Genomic DNA, 19103 nt, shown 5'->3' on the forward strand with positions numbered 1-19103 from the left:
TGTGTGTGTGTGTGTGTGTGTGTGTGTGTGTGTGTGTGTGTGTGTGTGTGTGTGTGAGTGTGTGTGGGGATAGAACAAATTTTTGGAGACTACTCACACCCCTTAAAAGTGGTATACTCATCTTTGTCATCTCATGATGTCACCATCCTACAAATATACCTGTGGAAAATAAAAACCCCAGTAATGTGTATAGATCATCATGTAAATGTGTATTGCTGTAGTATCATAATGTAGTTAAGTAGAGGTTTGAATCCTGCATTTACCAACTGTATGAATGTGGGTGTCTCCCTGTGGAGGAGCAACCTTTTTGGAGACTACTCACACACCTTAAAAGTGGTATACTCATCTTTGTCAACTCTGATGATGTCACCATCCTACAAATACATCTGTGGAAAGGTGACATCCCAGTAATGTGTATAGTGCGTTGTGTAAATGCATATTGTTGTAGTATTATAATGTAGTCAGGTAAGGGTTTGAATATCGCACTTGTGTGTGACACCGTTGGCCAATGGGGAGTGGGTTTTGATTTTTCTAGTGTGTGACATATCACAATGACAACTGTATGTGCATTACATATGTAAGGTAGCTGTGGGGCAAATCCATATACATACATGTGACCTTAAGTATTTCATAGGTGGGTACTCTGCTTTCTCCATGAATGCATCTGTTATTTTTGCCAGAGCATACTGGTGCTTTCCAGACCTTAGGTCACGTCTGTATGCTTGTGACAAGCTTAGCCACTGCAGTGATCCCTGGGCTATGTCTTCTGTTTCACATCCACTCATCACAGTTTCTATTGAAGAGTGTGAGTGAGGGTTTATGCTTGAGGTATATTTGAAACCTGTTCCAAAGCAAGCAAAGTCTGGCAAAGATGACTAATCATTATAGGTGTGCAACAACCTCTGTGGATCTGCATGCACACCCTTTATTGCTTATGTGCTCCACAGAGAGATTTCCAAAACCCTTTGGTAATGTGATTATCAAAGGAGAGATGACTTAACACATGGCTCTATGTATACATTAGTATCTGTTCCCCATTTTGGGGGCTACTACCTATGTGGTACTCTGGGGATACTTTGTTTTCTAAAAGTGGATAACTATGCTTTCTTTGGCTTATAGCTTTACAACATGAGTTTGACACCAGGTATCTGTCTGTATGATACCCTTTTGGAGGATGTGTTTCTCATCTGGAGAGTAAAGTGTAGCCCACAGTATGCATTGTCATCAAACGTGGGCAGACATATCCCTACTGTGTTTGCTTGTACCTAAGAAAGCTATATGCCAAACAGGAGTGGTAGAAGGACTGAGTGCAGGTGAATACCACTTGTTACTGGCATAGAATAGCACACGGAGGCTGCAAATGTTACTGTGTTTCATACATCTGTGCGTCAGTTGTCAAGCCATCATCTAACAATCATTTTATGGTCAGTCGGTTGAGGTTATGTATAATACCAGTATGTGGGATGGGTATGAATTGCTGGTGAACTATAACTTGGCTGTGTTGACCTCCCCTCCCTCACCTATAGCCTTGTTGACTGGCTTGAAGTCTGCTAGGTGTAGGAGTCATGATCTGGCCTTTAGAGAACCTAAGTGGGTATGGTGCAGTGTTTGCAGGTTCATAATGTCTCTTTTAATAAGTTCCATAATGCTGTGCTCCATAGCCTTCCAGATAACATTGGTCTGACTTATAAGGTGAGAGTTTCCAGGACCTGTTGTAGTTCTACCCTTAATCAATTTATGTTAACATTTGAACTGGGTGTGACGAGGGTGGACAGGTTTAAGAATAAGTATATTAGAGGGTCAGGCCAGGTTTGAAGGTTAGTAGACCATGCCAGATAGGCAGGATTAAGTTGGTTTGTACATGTGCTGAGGAGGGATGCCGAGTATATTGTGAAATAGATGTTAAGGATGAAGCCGCCAGATAACAGGAAAAGAGAAATGCCTAAGATGAGGTTTATGGCTGTGGTGAGAGAGGACATGCAGGTGGATGGTGTGATAGCGTAAGATGCAGAGGGCAGGAAGAAATTATGTACTGTGGTGACCCCTAATGGGTGCATCTGAAAGGAGAAAAAGAAGAAGACATTGTAGCTCAACCCTTGTGGACTGTGAACACCATTACCGTGTGTCATTCCACAAGTATATAACCTGTATCGAGGCTGCATCTGGACAGAGCATTTATGTGAGTGGTGACTTCATATGTCAGCTTGTGTATGACACAGCTAGGGACACTGTCCAGTACCATTGCCACTGTGGTGTGTACTTTGTTAAAGAGATGTTTTAACTAGAGTGTCTGTGAATCATCAGGTTTTACATTCTTCAGGTCTGGAAATGTGGCCCTTGTGTAATGACAGGGTGGTGAAATCTGCATTCAAACTGTCTGACAAGGAATTGGTAATGTTAGTCAAATAAGTGTCCTTTGTGACCATTTACATTAACTGTGACCCAATCTAAGATTTCCCCTGTAGATTATGAACAACACTGAAGAAAGCTTTAGTGTTGTCTTTGGAATCCTTGCCATTTTGTATTTTGAAGCTTGCCTTGTATGCTTATTGAGGGATTGTATTTTCCCAATGATACTGACCAGACAGGTTATCCCTTATTGGTATGTAACTCTTTTTTGGTACAACTTCACACCTTCTGTTATATATTTAGTTTATGGCAGGGTCCCATGAGACTAATGCACTTTTACTGTATAAGTGAGAATTTCTTGTGTTTGTGATAGCACGGTCCATACAATCCTGTAGGTGAACAGTATGCATTAATAAAGGATCACGCAGCTGGGACAGTGTTAACCTTAGTAATGCAAACCAATGACAGATAGCAACAACAGCATGACCCGCAGCACAGTGTCAACCCGTGTCATACACACACATGTGTACTCAAGTTCCAAAATGTGTGTAGTACAATGCATACTGGACACCAATAGAAAGTATGGAGTGTTAACACTGGCCAATATAGGGCATGTCACCCTGCCCATGTGTCCATTATGCATGTACATGCAGACAGTGCACCTCCACCATGTTCACAAATGTACACCTGCCAACTTGTGCTACACACACACCACACTTACTGTCCACTGTATAACACATGCTGATACAACTACACACATCAGCTAAGTGGCACATGGAAAAACAAAACACAACTGGAATAAACACTGGTTGAAACAATACAACATTGCTAATTACAGCTTTAATGCATCATGCTTGCTCAGCTACACCTTCAAGGATATCATTACACTTTAATGCTGACAACATGTTACACATTCAACTATTGCTATACTTTATTAAAGTCAACCTGTGCATCAGCACCATGTTAGCCTGTTCCTGCATCAATGTTACAGATGACAGGAGGTGGCATAGGTTTCATCATATGCACAGAGTGTGTTGTTGGTTTGCCAGAGGCCTACACTGAGCCATACAATCGACGTGTGTGTGTGAGTGTGTGTGTGAGTGCCATGAGTACTGTTATGGGCCAATGTTGATGTCATGTGTGCAGGTATGTGTTTGCCCTAGGTTTCTGGTTTATGTGTGTGTGTCTGCATGCACACAGTTCCACCATGTGGCTGCTATATACGGGGATTTGTGAGACAGCTACAGACTGTACCTGGAAGGCTTTACAGATCACCGTCTCTGGCCATGGATATGGAACTTGTGCCTGGCAGGGGTGGTACAGACAGTATCAGGTACTAATCCAGACTGAGTACTATGCGAAGAGGTTAATATATGTCCACTGGATCCAGGTCCCTGCTGGGACTGGCCAGAGACACGTGCACATGGTCTTCTAAGATGGTCTATGTACAGACCCCCCCAACATTGCTGGGGCTGGTACTGGCACTACGGGAGCGGCAGTGACTTGCTGGACATCCACAGCGACCTCCAGCTGCTGATGTTGCTGGCATATGTCCAAGTCGACTTCTCAACCGTTCCGCACTGTCCTGACACATGGACATGATATTGTGGAGGACATCCAATGTCTCACCCCAACGTCTATCAATAACCTCAATGTAATTATGTATGTCACCTGCTAGGTCATGGATACTGTCATTTACAGAGGTCTTATGAGCCCTCTGTGCCCTTAGTCCCTGTCTGGTGTACCATTCCATTCATGTCTGTGTCTCCATGACAGCCTGGAACATGTGTGTGGTAGAAAGAGATATGGCACGTCTGCCAGGGGCATGATGACCAGCAGTGCTCTGACGAGAACCCCTGGGCATCTGCCTACGTGGTACCATTCCAGACATCTGACTATGGCTGCTGTGTCCTGATACATGTGCCATAGATACCACATTGTCATGGCCAGTGATAAGGGCAATGGTGATGATGGATGTACAGGCAGTATGAGTGTGTGCATGGATGGGGTGGAGACTTATGTACTGTCAATTGGTGGCCCAACAACAGACCCTGACAAACCTGCCTGTGCCTCAACACACCTATCCTCATGATCACTTTCTGTCTCAGTGACATCAGGCTCCCTGCTTTACTGTACCAGCCCCACTTCAGCACCTGTGAGAGGAAACAGGAATCACACTTTAAGACCTGAACATGATGTCAGACCACATGCGCACATGCACACATGCGAACATGCGAACATGCACACATGCACACATGTGCACATGCACACATGCACACAGGTCCACATGTGCACATGCACATGCGCACATGCACACATGCGCACATGTGCACATGCACACATGCACACTCACAAAAATACACTCCTCCCTAAAGCAGACACACTCAACACTAGCAATCTCAGAACATACACAATAGCAGGTGATGGTGGGGTACAGTATCACAAGCAAAAGAGTCATATCACACATGTCAGCATGCAGGACATGTGTTGCTCAACAGCATGCAGTGCAAGTGTAGACAGTCCTTGTTACTAACAGTATCCATGGCTTTGATGCATGTGTTTTGTTATTAGGTGATGTGCCTCCCCCTGGAACACAATGCATACATGGACACAACATTGCTGTGCAGGTATTCAAAACTCTGTAATGTACTGTGCACCATAACAAAAAGGTGTACATACCATGGCTGGATGTGTATCTGTGGGTCAGATAGGTATCCAATGCTGATTACAGCCTCGGTGTTTTTAGCAAATAATTGTAGACACATTTTTAGCACAAGCATGATGAGTATTCACACAACATCATCAGTGGTGCATGGATAATTGATGGAATACCATTCGGCCACATACCCAATGTATGGTACTTATGGTGAGTGTAGATCATATTGTGGACATGCCAGTGTCATCCATGACATGGCATGCTAAAACACAACTGCATATTTAAACACTACACATACCCAATGTGTGTCATATGACCTAGCCACTCAATAGCATCACAAGACATATATGTGTCAGTTGTGCAAATGGAGATTGGTATGCATATTGTTTAGAGGTGCATATGTGTGCACACACTCAACATTAAGGTGTATAACAAGGTGTATAGCAATGAATGCTATGTGTAGTACTGTGGTTACAATAACTGGATGGGGTATAGTACCATAGGCCATCAACATGAAGCATCATGTGGTCACTCAAGGCTACAAATGTTTCCCAAACCAGCACTACTCATGCTGTACCAGAACTGTACTATATTGGCTACATTCACCATTTCGCAACCAGTTGTTACATGAGTTTGTAAGGAGGCCAATAAGGAGCATTCCCCGACATGAATGTGTAGTGTGTTGCAGAGTGCTGAAATGCACGATGATAGGCCTCTACCCCTCAGGAATATTATGTGTAATGTGCGGATGAGATTTTGAATACTGGAGTGTGTCTTTACAGAGGGTTTGGAATCCTTTATGTGTAGCATGTTAAAATGCTCTGTGTATGAAATAGATGTGCATGTTATGTGCATGTTGAGTATCATCTGTGCCTATCCAGTGGTCACTACAGTCTAGCCACATTTGTTTGAGATGGTCTGGGTATTGCATGTGTTTGAGGCAGCTAATCACATTAGTGAGATGCATGCATTATGGGTAGGTGTGTTACATGTGTACATGGCCTACATCTTAACTATGACATGCAATTTTTATTTACAATAATAAATGTAGAACACGCTCACCAGCATCTGTCCGCTGCCGTGATGTCACCCCAGAGGGACCTACATAAAGATGGGACAGTTTGTCAGTGGCCACAACTGTGGCATTGCTACTGTGTGTTTGCAATCTTACAGCTCAACAACAGTTTACAATCACAGGGCTACATATTATGTTCCAAATGATCAGTATTGCACAACAACAAGCTCCACATCATTTAACGACACACTCCACATTTCACATATGCATGATCTACCAATACAGATAACAGTAGTCTACAGATGTGCCATGTTACCTGCATGCTCCATGTATGCTTGCTGGGTTGCTCCAACCTCCAACATAGTGTATGTCTGCTGCTGTTGTTGTTGGGCAGGTGCCACCAGGCTCAGGAGCTGCTCCAACACTCTGGTGAGGGGGGGATGGATATTAACACCACCTCCTGTAGCAAGCTGTTGTCTCCGCACATCAGCAACATGCTGACGGACATGTCTGAGAAGATCACTGCAGTGGTGGTGTACCTGCTCATATGTCTGGTTATGCAGGCCTACTTTATTTATCCTGTGGACAACATCTTGCCACATTGCAGTATGCTCCTGCTGGTCCTGGCTGGTTCGTGAGAACATGAGCCTGTACTGCTGAATCATACTGGTAGTAATTATATCATCTTCAGCACTACTGTAACTGGGGTTCCTGTGATGTGCCATGATCCCTGGAAGACATAAATATGAAAATATGTCTGAACAAGTCATATGGCACATTTAACATTATACAGTACAGCTATCACTGAACTGCCATATATAGCAACCTATTAGCTAACCGAGAGTGAAACACTTTAACTGCCACTTATCACTGCTCACCACACAACTGCTTGGAAGTGCCTGGCTCACTCTCAATCTAATGAACCATGTTCTGCACAGCAACAAAATAAAATCACTATATAAGACTATACAAGAGTACCTGGCACACTGTATGCAACACTATGCACCACCTAGCCACAGCAGATATACATCAAGCTGATGTGTAAAGAAATATATCATCCATCACAATGAGTGTAACGTCCAGTAAATGTATTACTATTATACCACACAACTTGTTAATGGCAAACCCGTGTCCAAAATATGTGCACAATTGGGAATATAGGTTGCATACTGCTGTAGTACACTATGAATATTGCTAGATACGCAGTTAAATGTTTTACCACACATATGTCAAAGTACATGTTACAGACATACCCACACACACATCAGACATAATACCAGGACACAAAGGTATGACAACCCAGATAAGCTGTCAGTGTGTACTATACAGTACTGTGTGTCAGTACTTACACAACCTTAATCTTGAGAAATGTAATCTGTGATGAATACAGGGACCACACAAAACAGTGGATGTAAGCAATGTGGATATACAACATAATTTGCTGTACAGGTCCAGAGCTTCAAGTAGTACTACAGTACACACAGGATTTGGATTCAACATCAGTACCGATCAATAATCATAGATGTAATGATTTAGCCCCCAATGACACACCCTAGTTAAAACCAAGGGATTTAATCCCACTGTATGCAATAGCACTTTTTCTGCCTAGCAACAAAATACACAGCTTTTGTTAGGATCAAAGCAAAGACCCATAATACCATGACATAAACAGTTTCCCACTAAGCTATCCCACAGATACATATCTTTGACATATTCACAAACACATTGACCATCACAGTCAGTTAACAGTACAGATAATCTATTGAAAAACGTAGGTGTAGGTGTGTATGCGTATATATAACTATATATATATATATATATATATATATATATATATATATATATATATATACATATACACATCCATTGGTGTACATATACATATATATGTAGGCACATATACATTTCACCTTTCATAGTGAGAATATCAATTATACAAAGGATGTGAGGTGTACAGTAATGTAATAAAATCGCACAGTCTTGGGATAAATGCATTGAAGGTGTTCACAGCCCAGGTAGCTTTAGCAGGCCTCACTGGCTTCAACATTACAAACTGAACAAACCACCCACAGTGTTTAACCACCACATGTCATATACCAGCACTGCATGCTGTCTTGTTTGTCACACACTAAAACCTACATACAAATATGTGCATACTAACCTTCACCAACATATATATCTCCACCCTGGACCTCACAGCCGAACTATTGGGCCTTGCTGCAACACAAACAGATGTCACATATGAACACACACTAACATTAGGGGGGTACATATGGCTACAAATGCTAGATAAGCATACTAGACTGATATAGCAGTTGCCAATGCTAAGCTACACTTTAATATGACTATCATGCATGTGTTGTTCTGTCACACCCATGTTTATATAATGTCAGCACTAATCCCCCAACAGCCATTGGCCACACTACTGTACAGAACACAGATAACATGGATCAGATCTTTGACATTTAATGCTGAGCTACACATTTCACTGGTATGTCCCACTGCCCACAGGTACACACTATATTGTCCATAGCAGCAGTTAAGCAGAACATCTATGCATAAATAAGTACTGCTGTCACATATGAATGGTTCACATTATTTAGACTATTCTTCAATAACATCTACTACATGCCAGTAAATACATATGTGTTACATACCTATCCTTTGTATGATTTGGTAATATTTCTTTTTCTTTTTCCTTTTCTCTGTCTCTCTCTCCGTCACTCTCTGCAATAGAGTGATTGAGTTTTTTGGCAGAGATTGCAACCTGCTTTTGTAGGTATTTGCACATGAGCATGTGATGGCCTCTGCACCAATTAGTGGCCACCACTTGCTAATTGCATGCAGCCTGCTGTGTAGTAATTGCAGTAATCACTGTCATAGCAACCCAGTACTATACATTGATAACTCAGGTAGGTGTGGCCCTTTCAGCTTTCTAAGATAGAGATCATCCTTGCTTGCTGTGGACATCATTGTTTAAGACGTAAGGTTGTTATAGTTCTTATATCAGAAGCCAGGGGTGTAGCCAGAGATTTACATTTTGTACTCAGACCTAATGTTGCTGCTTCCAGTACCAACTTGTCAGTGTAGAAATGTACTCACCCCTCACAATGCTACCCCAAGATACATGGAAAGATGTACTTTCTTTTCAACTTTTACAATTAACTGCCATACAAAGCTAGTTATTGAGATGTATTCCTTTGGCACAAGAATTGTTTGTGAACTGCTATACTGTGAATATTCATTTACTCAGTTCTAAACAGTTTGTGCTTTTTTAGTGTTGACATTAGCACAAACTGCTCAGAAAAACTGGACACATTTCAGTACAGTGAGTATGCTTACCTACATCCTTGGTAGACCCTGCACACACAGGTATATTCTACATTTGGGTAGAGGTGCAGAAGTACAGAGAGCGTAAGTATTGTGTGGATTTTATCTTGCTGGACTTACAGGGTTGCTGTGTACTTGCTAGTTTATCAAGGCAAGTAGTCTGTCTGCGTAACTCCCAACTGTGGACCTATCCACATGGTAGCCAGAGAATAGCCTGATATTTTTTTGTCTGTGCACCACACGTCTTTTCAGCAATAGAGCAATGGCGTTGTTACAGTTGGTTGCTACCAGTACATAGCTACATCCATTTGTATTTCAGTGCTGTATTCCTACATAAGGGTATGCTTCCGAAACTCCTTCCAAAGCTATTTGCACAGTGTGTAACAGCAGAAAGGCTGATATGCCTTTGTGTTTCTGCCTCTGCCAGACCTCTCAAACACTCAGGTACATATTTCAACAGACTCAGGGAAAAGTAAAGAAAAAGTCAGGGACACCTTTAAAATGTTAGTGCCATTAAGTTGAAACATTGAGAGGATCAGAGCATATTAATTAATACACCTTTTCTGAAGTAAAAGAAGTGTCTAACTCTTAATTATTGTCATTATTCATTAAGTGTAATTCACCACCTTTCTCGTCAACGTCAATAGTTTTAGGAGGGATTCAGAGGGACAGAGCTAAAATTTGTGTCAAAATCAGGGACATCCCTGAAAATTAGGGACAGTTGGGAGGTATGGCCGCTGCCCTAAATAGATATGCCAGTGTTTGTCCTGCTGTGATACTGTGCGGGGTTGTAAAGTGATGGTGTAACATTATTTCTTGCTAGAATGGCTGCTTCTCTTATCACAGTCATGCAATGTAATTCCACAACTGTTGGTAAAGATCCACAGAACAAGTTGTGTGGTATGGCATTCCTATTTTTCCTTTACATTCACTCATTTTGATGCATGATATATTTATTTCAGCACCAACTTGTTGTATTTCTACTATGGCTTAGTGGTACCTCATAGTGTGTATAAGGTCCGGAGTTCGAGACTGACAGAGGTGTTTTATTTTGCTCTGGAGCAGAACAAGGGCCCTCATACACAGAGTGACTAAGGCACTTTTAAGCAGTTGTAAGTGGGTTTGCGTGGGTTTGCACGATGCTTAGCAATGCTTAGCTAAGTGCAAACAAGAGCACACTCGCTCAAACCCACTAACTACTGCTTAAAAGTGCTTACTCCCGCTAACCCCAGTGCTCATTTCTTTGAAAGAAAAGAAAAATGGGGAGATAGGAAAGTGGTGAAAAAGGGGCACAAAGAGGAAAAGACAGTATGGAAAATAGCTCGGCATGTGCATGACAGGTGTAGGGAAGGTCCATAGCTGCCCATTTGTTTAACAGCAACAGCTGTGCATATGGAATAAATTTTGAGGTAGATATGAAACCTTCAACCCCTGAGAGAGGGGTGAGGACAACAAAGTATGTTGTAATGCCAATTAAATTACATTTTATGTGTCCAGTGGACATGTGTGCAAAATGGGCAGCTATGTATGGGGCGTAATTTTTTTTGGGAGCAGATTGCCCCTTTTTTTTTTCAGGTGAGAGTGGAATGTGGGGTAGGGGAAGTAGGTATATTTGGGGAGGTAGGTTGGGAAGGTAAACAGACAAGACAAACAAGATGCATACAGGGGTGGTATATGACATATGGGGTGGGTGAACACCTGTGACGGGGAGGGTGTTTGGAAATCGCAAGCCCATGAGTGCATAGATGGAAACAGTGGGACTGAGGTCCCCACCCATAGGAAGGAATGTTGGAAAAACAGTATCCTTCTAAGAAATAGCATGCATCTGGGATACACCTACAACAACATAATGAGGGGACAATTCTTGAGAATGTCAAGGTTACATTCCAATGATATGGCTTGTGAAGTAGCAATGGATGATATGTCAAGCCACTTTATGGAAAGAGGCTATAGGAAGAAAGAGGTAAAGCTGATGGAACAGCATGTGAGAAGTGAGAGAGATGGTGAGGGTAAGCCGTATCTCAAAAGGAGACAAGAGTTGACCCATCATGTGAGACATAAGGATCAAGAGTGACAGCTAAGAATGACTCTGACACATACGGTCGATACAGGTAATATATGTGACATTATAAAGGGGAATTGGAAAATACTGACATCCAATGAGAAACTCAAGGGGATCATTGGAGATGTCCCAAAGTTTGGTTTTAGAAATGCTAAGAACCTTAAACAGATCCTGTGCAAAGATAAAACCTCTATTCCATGTGCCAAATCCCAAAAAAGAGGAATTTTCCTTTGTAGAAGGTGTACTATGTGCAAATATATATGCACAGCAAAAAGTTTTATTCACCCAGTAACCAGAATTGAATATGTGAGTGATTTGTATGCTGATTGTACCACAAAGAACGTCGCCTATTTGGCTACATGCTCAATGTGTGACCATTACTATGTAGGCAAAACTGTGAGGCAAATGAAGGTGAGACTATCTAAACATATCAGCGACATTAGGTTAAGTGACTACAAAAATCCCTTAGCGAAACACATAAGGGGGAATGTTGGGCACAGCTTCACTTTTAGAGTTCTACAGATTATATATGCATCTGAAGAGGTGGAGATTTAAATAATAAATTGGAGCAAGAAGAAATGCGTTGGATTGGTAGATTAAGAGCCCATAGACTACCAGGGCTAAATACTACGTTTTCCATGAAGCCGGCTTTGAAGGGGCGGAGGCTGAGTAGACGCATGTGATCAAACCAACCATGGGAGTTGGCTTTGAAGTCTTTGTTTCATTGGTTCCTTATACTTTTTAAATAGAAGAAGTAATGGTGGACAGAAGGATCCGAGGAAGGGTTATTGATGAAACCCGAAAACACTTACCCACTTTATTGATCCACGAGGACATTTTTATCTTTCTTGATTGCTTTTAGTTTAAATAAATATTTTTAGGAAAGCCGTAACTGAGCATTCTTCGTGTGAAGCAGCTGAGTATTTTTGGATTATCGTTGCTGTTGAGTGAAGAATTTGTTCGCCCTGGCCATAGTTTATGTGCTGCTTTCTGTTGCATTTTATAAATATATATATATATATATATATATATATATATATATATATATATATATATATATATATATATATATATATATATATATATATATATATAGATATATATATATATATATATATATAGATAGATATAGATACATATATATATATATATATATATATATATATATATATATATATATATATCTGTAACACATTACTTGTGAGTGTTAGCATACCTCTCAACTGTCCACATGTTAAGATGCTTCAGGCAACATTTGTCAACATCCCATTCATTAAATACCTACATCAATTAACAAATACTTAGAATCCATCTATTTTTAAAGTGAAATACTGCATGTTCAAAGAACAAAAAATGTATATGCATATATATTACATGATAATACAAATTAATGCACAACCTACAAAAAGGACACAATAATGCTCAAAAATTCAAGAAATACAAAACATTATAAAAATAAAATTAAAAATAAAGAAAGAAAGAATTAACACTAAATAATGGCCAGCCACAAAACCTAAGAACCACATTTAAACACATCCTAGTGTGCCTAAAATGTAATAAAATTGTTTAAAATCAGACTTCCATTAGTGGGTCACAATAACTTACCCCCACTATCTTTCTAGAGACTTCAGCTTCAATACACATTTTATGGAACAATATTCATTTATGCCTGGGAAAAGATAGGCATTCGTTCTTAATTGCCATAAGAACTCTTGCTCTTCTAACTTCAATTCCCATGGGCCTCCTCTATTGTTCCTATCAACCTGTTCTATGATAGTATATTGAAAAACATGCATAGGATTCTCCGCTATGTGTTTGGCTAGTGCATTAATACTAGCGTGTCTAGTGATCTGGTATTGATGTTCCTAAATCCTTTGTTTCAATGCACACTCGGTCTTTCCTATATAAAAAACATTGCATTGTCGACACACAGCAAGATAAACTACCCCTGTTGTTTCAAAATTGAATTTCCCCTTTATCTTATAGATCTTATTATGAATGTTAAAGTCGACCTTGACCTTAATATACTTACAATAATGGCATTGTACACACTTTTTCATACCCCAAATCCCTGTCCTTGATGTTATGTTCCTTTCCAAAATGCCTTTCAGGTTGCATCCCCTTCTAAATGTAATAGGAGGTCTGCATCCTAAGACTTTAAAAATGGTATTATCCTCAACTATAAATGCCCAGTTCTTAACTAAGATGTCTCTTAAATCAGTGGCATCTATTGAAAAAGGTGTTAGGAAACTAATATTATAACTACTAGCAACAGTGTCATTCCTTAACAGGTTAGTTTGTGATTCCTGTTGGATTACCTCAACATACTGATCCCCTAGATGCCCTTTCCAAAGAATTAGTTTAAAATGACCCACACTCCTTTTCCTGCTGACCTCTAACATAAGTTGATCCAAAAGGTCTTCAGGGTACCCCCTTCTAATAAACGTTTTTTAATCGGTCACATTCCTCATAAAAATAATAAGCTCACAATCTGTTGGTTTACAACCCAAATGCCTAAATGGTACAAAAATACTGAACACTCATCCACCAATGCTACACCAGAGGACTAATAATCTGCTCCAAAATATGCCCTAAAGTTGCTATATTACTATGAACAAATAATCAGTATGTGAGAGATATAACCAAATACCTCCCTCACCATACAAATGTTCCTAATAGGGTACGAAAGTTAACAGGGACAAGATGATCACAACCAAAAAAGGTAAAAGTCCAACTGCCCCTATGTATCACTATGGGAAAGACCAAGGAAAGCATACAAAAAATATTATTATACATACACAACAAATCCAAAATATTTTGATTGGTAGTGTGTGAGACCATTAACAGGCCCCTATCTATATAGAAATAATGGTCCCCTGATAAATATACTACTTGATAAGTAGCCCTGTATCAATAGAAACCAAAACAAAAAATATCAACTGTTGTAAACAGGGCTGTTTGTTTCAACTAGGGCCATACAAAGTCACCCCCTTCTTTACAACTCAAATTATAGGGAATATAAGAAGACAAATTCTAAGTATGTTTCAATACAAAGATGGTCCCAATTATTAAACATAATAGTGTGTAACTAAGAGACCAAATGGGATTGCTAGTATCATAACATAGGGACACACTGCGACCCAATATTATTCCCCTTTAAAGCATCATATATGCCCAAACAATAGAACAGACTGTGCTAAAATAGCTGCCTGTAACATCTAAATATTCCCTCACTGCCAAATATATACTTGTAAATAATAATATGTGTTCAGACACATTCTAAGTAATTGCTATATCAGGATGTATAACATATTACAGAGCAACTTAAAAAACATCTAAACAAATTTCAGTTACACATATACTATATCCAAACATGGAAACTTGAAGCAATTCACCAGTACTAACTACAAGAAGTGCAATCATATAACATTTCTATGCAGGTGTAGCCACTATACTATGTATTCCAAGCACTAAATTGGATCTATTGCGACCACGGTAAGAACTAAAATGTCAACGTCATTACCCAAACACCATGGCCAGCAAAATACTGATCCCAATTATTTTCCTGCCCAAAAGATAAATTTTAAGATCAATATAGTCTCACACAGAATGGTAGTCCCACACTAGTGCCTGTATGGTTAATAACTGAACACCGAACCATAAAAAGAATATATGTGAATGATGAGGCCGGATAATAATACCCCACACCAAACACTAAAAAAGAGATCAAGCCAAAAGTAATATGTGAACAGCCAAACTTCCGCTACAAAAAAGTAATGCACATGTAATCACCATACTGTCCAAAGATATATGTCCCAAACACTGAATTCCTCTACAAGGTTGGAATTCAATTCTAAATAGAAAAGAGAAATATTGGATTATAAAACTGGGGGGTCTTTTCTCACAAGGGTTCAATGATCACTTATAAAATGTATACATGTTGTGATTTATAATCTACAAGATGATGGCATTTATTATTATCTGTTTATTTTCTAGGTAAATATATTAATAATTGCTATAGGAAATGACTTAATATGTGAGTCTGACTTTTCATTGGAGGGTTTGTACTATATAAATGGTATGATTATATGGGTTTTTTTATATATCCCACTGAGGAAGGCAGGTTTTCTGAAACCGGTCAGGGACTAATAAATATTTTACATTATTTCTGTTTTGTTGTGCTTATTACATCTTGGTGCTGGCCGCTTGTGTACTGGATTCTGGTTTGGTTTGGCCATGCACTAGCCGTATGTGCAGACGTTTTTGCTGTACAATTAAGAATGAATGCCTATGTTTTCCCAGACCTAAATGAATATTGTTCCATAAAATGTGTACTGAAGCTGAAGTCTCTAGAAAGATAGTGAGGGTAATCAATTGTGACCCACTGATGTAAGTCTGATTTTAAACAATTTGATTACGTTATAGGCACATTAGGATGTGTTTAAATGCGGTTCTTAGGTTTTGTGGTTGGCCATTATTTAGTGTTAATTCCTTCTTTCTTTATTTTTAATTGTATTTTTATAATGTTTTGTATTTCTTGACTTTTTGAGCATTATTATGTCCTTTTTGTAGGTTGTGCATTAATTTGTATTATTACCTAATATGTATGCATATGCACCTTTTATTCTTTGAAAATGCAGTATTTCACTATAGATGGATTCTAAGTATTTGTTAATTGATATAGCTATTTAATGAAATGGATGTTGGGAAATGTTGCTGGAAGATGTTCACAGTACATTGGATGAACGAAAGTGCTTACAACAATAAAACTGTTGGGATTTTAGGAACACTTGTTCTGGCATCTTTTCATTTATTTCTTTAACTGTCCAAATGTTCACAGAAGGCCCAGATTTTTGCATGATATTTTTATCTTTTCCTCATAAAATGTGTATTTTTTTAGCAAATCACTAAATAATGTCATACGTGTGAGTTTCAGACTTTATATCCTTCAGAACATGGATGTTAAAACAAATCTACCAACTCCCTAAGTTATAAAGAGCAATAATTACATTCTGTCCTTATTTTGTGCCATTGTCCACCCCCCATTATTTTAGGCCTTGTCACGATTTCTTGCTGTAAGTGTTTGAGAGGTATGTATACCAGATTTTCCTGCCACTGCCTTCATTCTCAGCCCTGCATATTACAGTACAAAACCCTTACCCTAACAATACATATATTAAAACAAAGAAGATCTAAAAGCAATCCTTGTCATATTTTTCTTTTCTTTTATAATTTATCAGAAAAGAAAAGAAAAGTGTTTGCTTTCCTTATACAAATAGGATGCTTTTTCAAATTGTCAAAATACCCTGATATGAAATGTAAAGAAAAGCTCTTACCTGAAAAAACATCAAAGCTGGGTTTTCATTACCTCTAAAATCTAATACGTTTTGCTAATCAGTTAAGATACTTAAAATTGTGCCATGAAATATGACTATATCACAGAATAATTCAATTTACTCAGCTTATTTGAACAAAGTAAGCTTTCTGAAAATTCTAAAAGCTTCATGTGCCTTGTGGATTTGTTCATTTTGCATGCATGGAGATACTTTGTCATAGATGTGTGTGTGTGTGTGTGTGTGTGTGTGTGTGTGTGTGTGTGTGTGTGTGTGTGTGTGTGTGTGTATAAGAATGTCTCATGAAACAGCAAACACTCATGAGCAAACCTCTAAAATGCCATCAGTTTAGAGAGAACACTCATATAAGTATATGCCAGGGATACAAACAATTACTTTCTCTCTCTTTTTTTTTTTTTGTAGGGGTAGAATTCCTGCAGCACCCTCCATGTGGCCCATACACCCCCTGTTAATTATATATACTAAATCCAAGATCACAGAAGAGTGGGACAAGCGCAAATTCCTTTACCCCAAATTATTACAATCCCATTCAAAAAATTGCTGGCAGAAACTTTGTTAGGAAGAACATTCTCTTGAGCGTTTACTTTTTTTTTTTTTACAGCACAAAAAAGCAATTGTTCAAGTCAGCATTTATTCTTCATGGTTGTAACCATATGTGTATATATATATATATATCACTGTATTACCTTACTCATGTGTACTAGCATACCTTTCAAGTGTCCAAATTTTCACAGTATGCACAGATTTTTGCATGATATTTTTGTTTTTTCCTCATAAAATCTGTGCTTTTCTTGCAATTCTCTGAGAATTGGAATCATTAAATAATGCCATACATGTGGGTTTCAGACTTTATAAAGTTCAGAACATGCATGCTTCATATCAGTTTGGTACATAAACAAAACATTGATAAGGTCTTTGTATCAAATAATATATACTCTAAAATAAGTGTCGTTATCTATAATGACTTGTCCACTCTCAGACCATAATGGTATAAACTTTACATTAACTACACGTACAGATGATTTAAGATTTCTACAGAGAATTTCTGCTTACATAACTAAGTTAAATGACTTTAGGGAATGGATAATGAAAGAAATAGACATGTTTATAGAAACAAATGATAATGGTGAAGTGACTGATACTATACTATGGGACACTTTTAAAGTTTATATATATGGTAGAATAAAATCTTGGTACCTTAAAAAAAGAAGAGAGTGAGACAAAGAACTTTTAGACTTACAAAAAATATAGATAAGATAAAAATGGATGCAAACCAAATAAAGTAGCACATAAAATTACTAAGTTAAATCAAAAATACTTCAAAATTCTGAATCATAAGGTAGTCATAAACCTGGAAAAATTTAAATTACAATCTTATGCTGTAAATCCCAAATATCTACATAAAATAGCGGTAAGATAAAAAAAAAATAAACAAAATCTTATTAATGAGATTAAATATAAATGTGATGGTTTAGTTAAGAGTACATCTAACTTAATGGGCATATTAAAAGTGTTTAAAAACTACTATAAAGATAACAAAATAACATTTAAATAAACAATTAACACTAACAGAAATGAAAGAGCAAATAAAAAAAAAAAATAAAAGATAATAAAGCTCCTGGACTGGATGGAATAATTCCTGAACTATATAAGATTTTTCCTGAATATATAATAAAAAAAAATGAGGAGTGCCTTTACTATGGTTAAGCAAAACTGTTTAATACCCCCATTGTGGAAATACTCAATTAATTCCCCCATATTAAAACAAGGTAAGGACCCCAAATCTTGTGATTCATATAGGCCAATTTCATTACTAAACACTAATTATAACATTTTCATTACATTAGTAGCTAATAGGTTAAAGAAAATATTACCTAAACTAATGCATAATGATCAGACAGGGTTCATTCTTCATACAAAATTGCAAGATAACATTATTAAATTGCTATCATTAATAAACATAGCATCCTCTTCTTTTGGCTTTTCCCAGTTAGGGGTTGCCACAGTGGATCACCTGTCTGCTCATGATTGGCAGTGGAGTTTTACAGTGTTTAGTTTCCATCCCGGTGCCCAACCTTCCACAGAAGGCACACACATGCACGCACTCACACCAATTTAGAGTGTCCAATCCACCTACAGAATGTTTTTGGGATGTGGGAGGAAACCAGAGCACCTGGAGGAAATCCATGTGGCCATAGGGAGAACATGCAGACTCCGCACAGAAGGCACTCCAGCATCGAACTGGAGAACCTCTTGCTGTGAGGCAACAACACTAACCACTGCACCACCGTGGCCGTACATTTAAAGTCAATCAGAATTCTTGGTAGATAAGACCAA

This window comes from Protopterus annectens, chromosome 4.part1 (genome assembly GCF_019279795.1).
Source record: "Protopterus annectens isolate FY-2018-M chromosome 4.part1, PAN1.0, whole genome shotgun sequence".
Classification (NCBI taxonomy): domain Eukaryota; kingdom Metazoa; phylum Chordata; order Ceratodontiformes; family Protopteridae; genus Protopterus; species Protopterus annectens.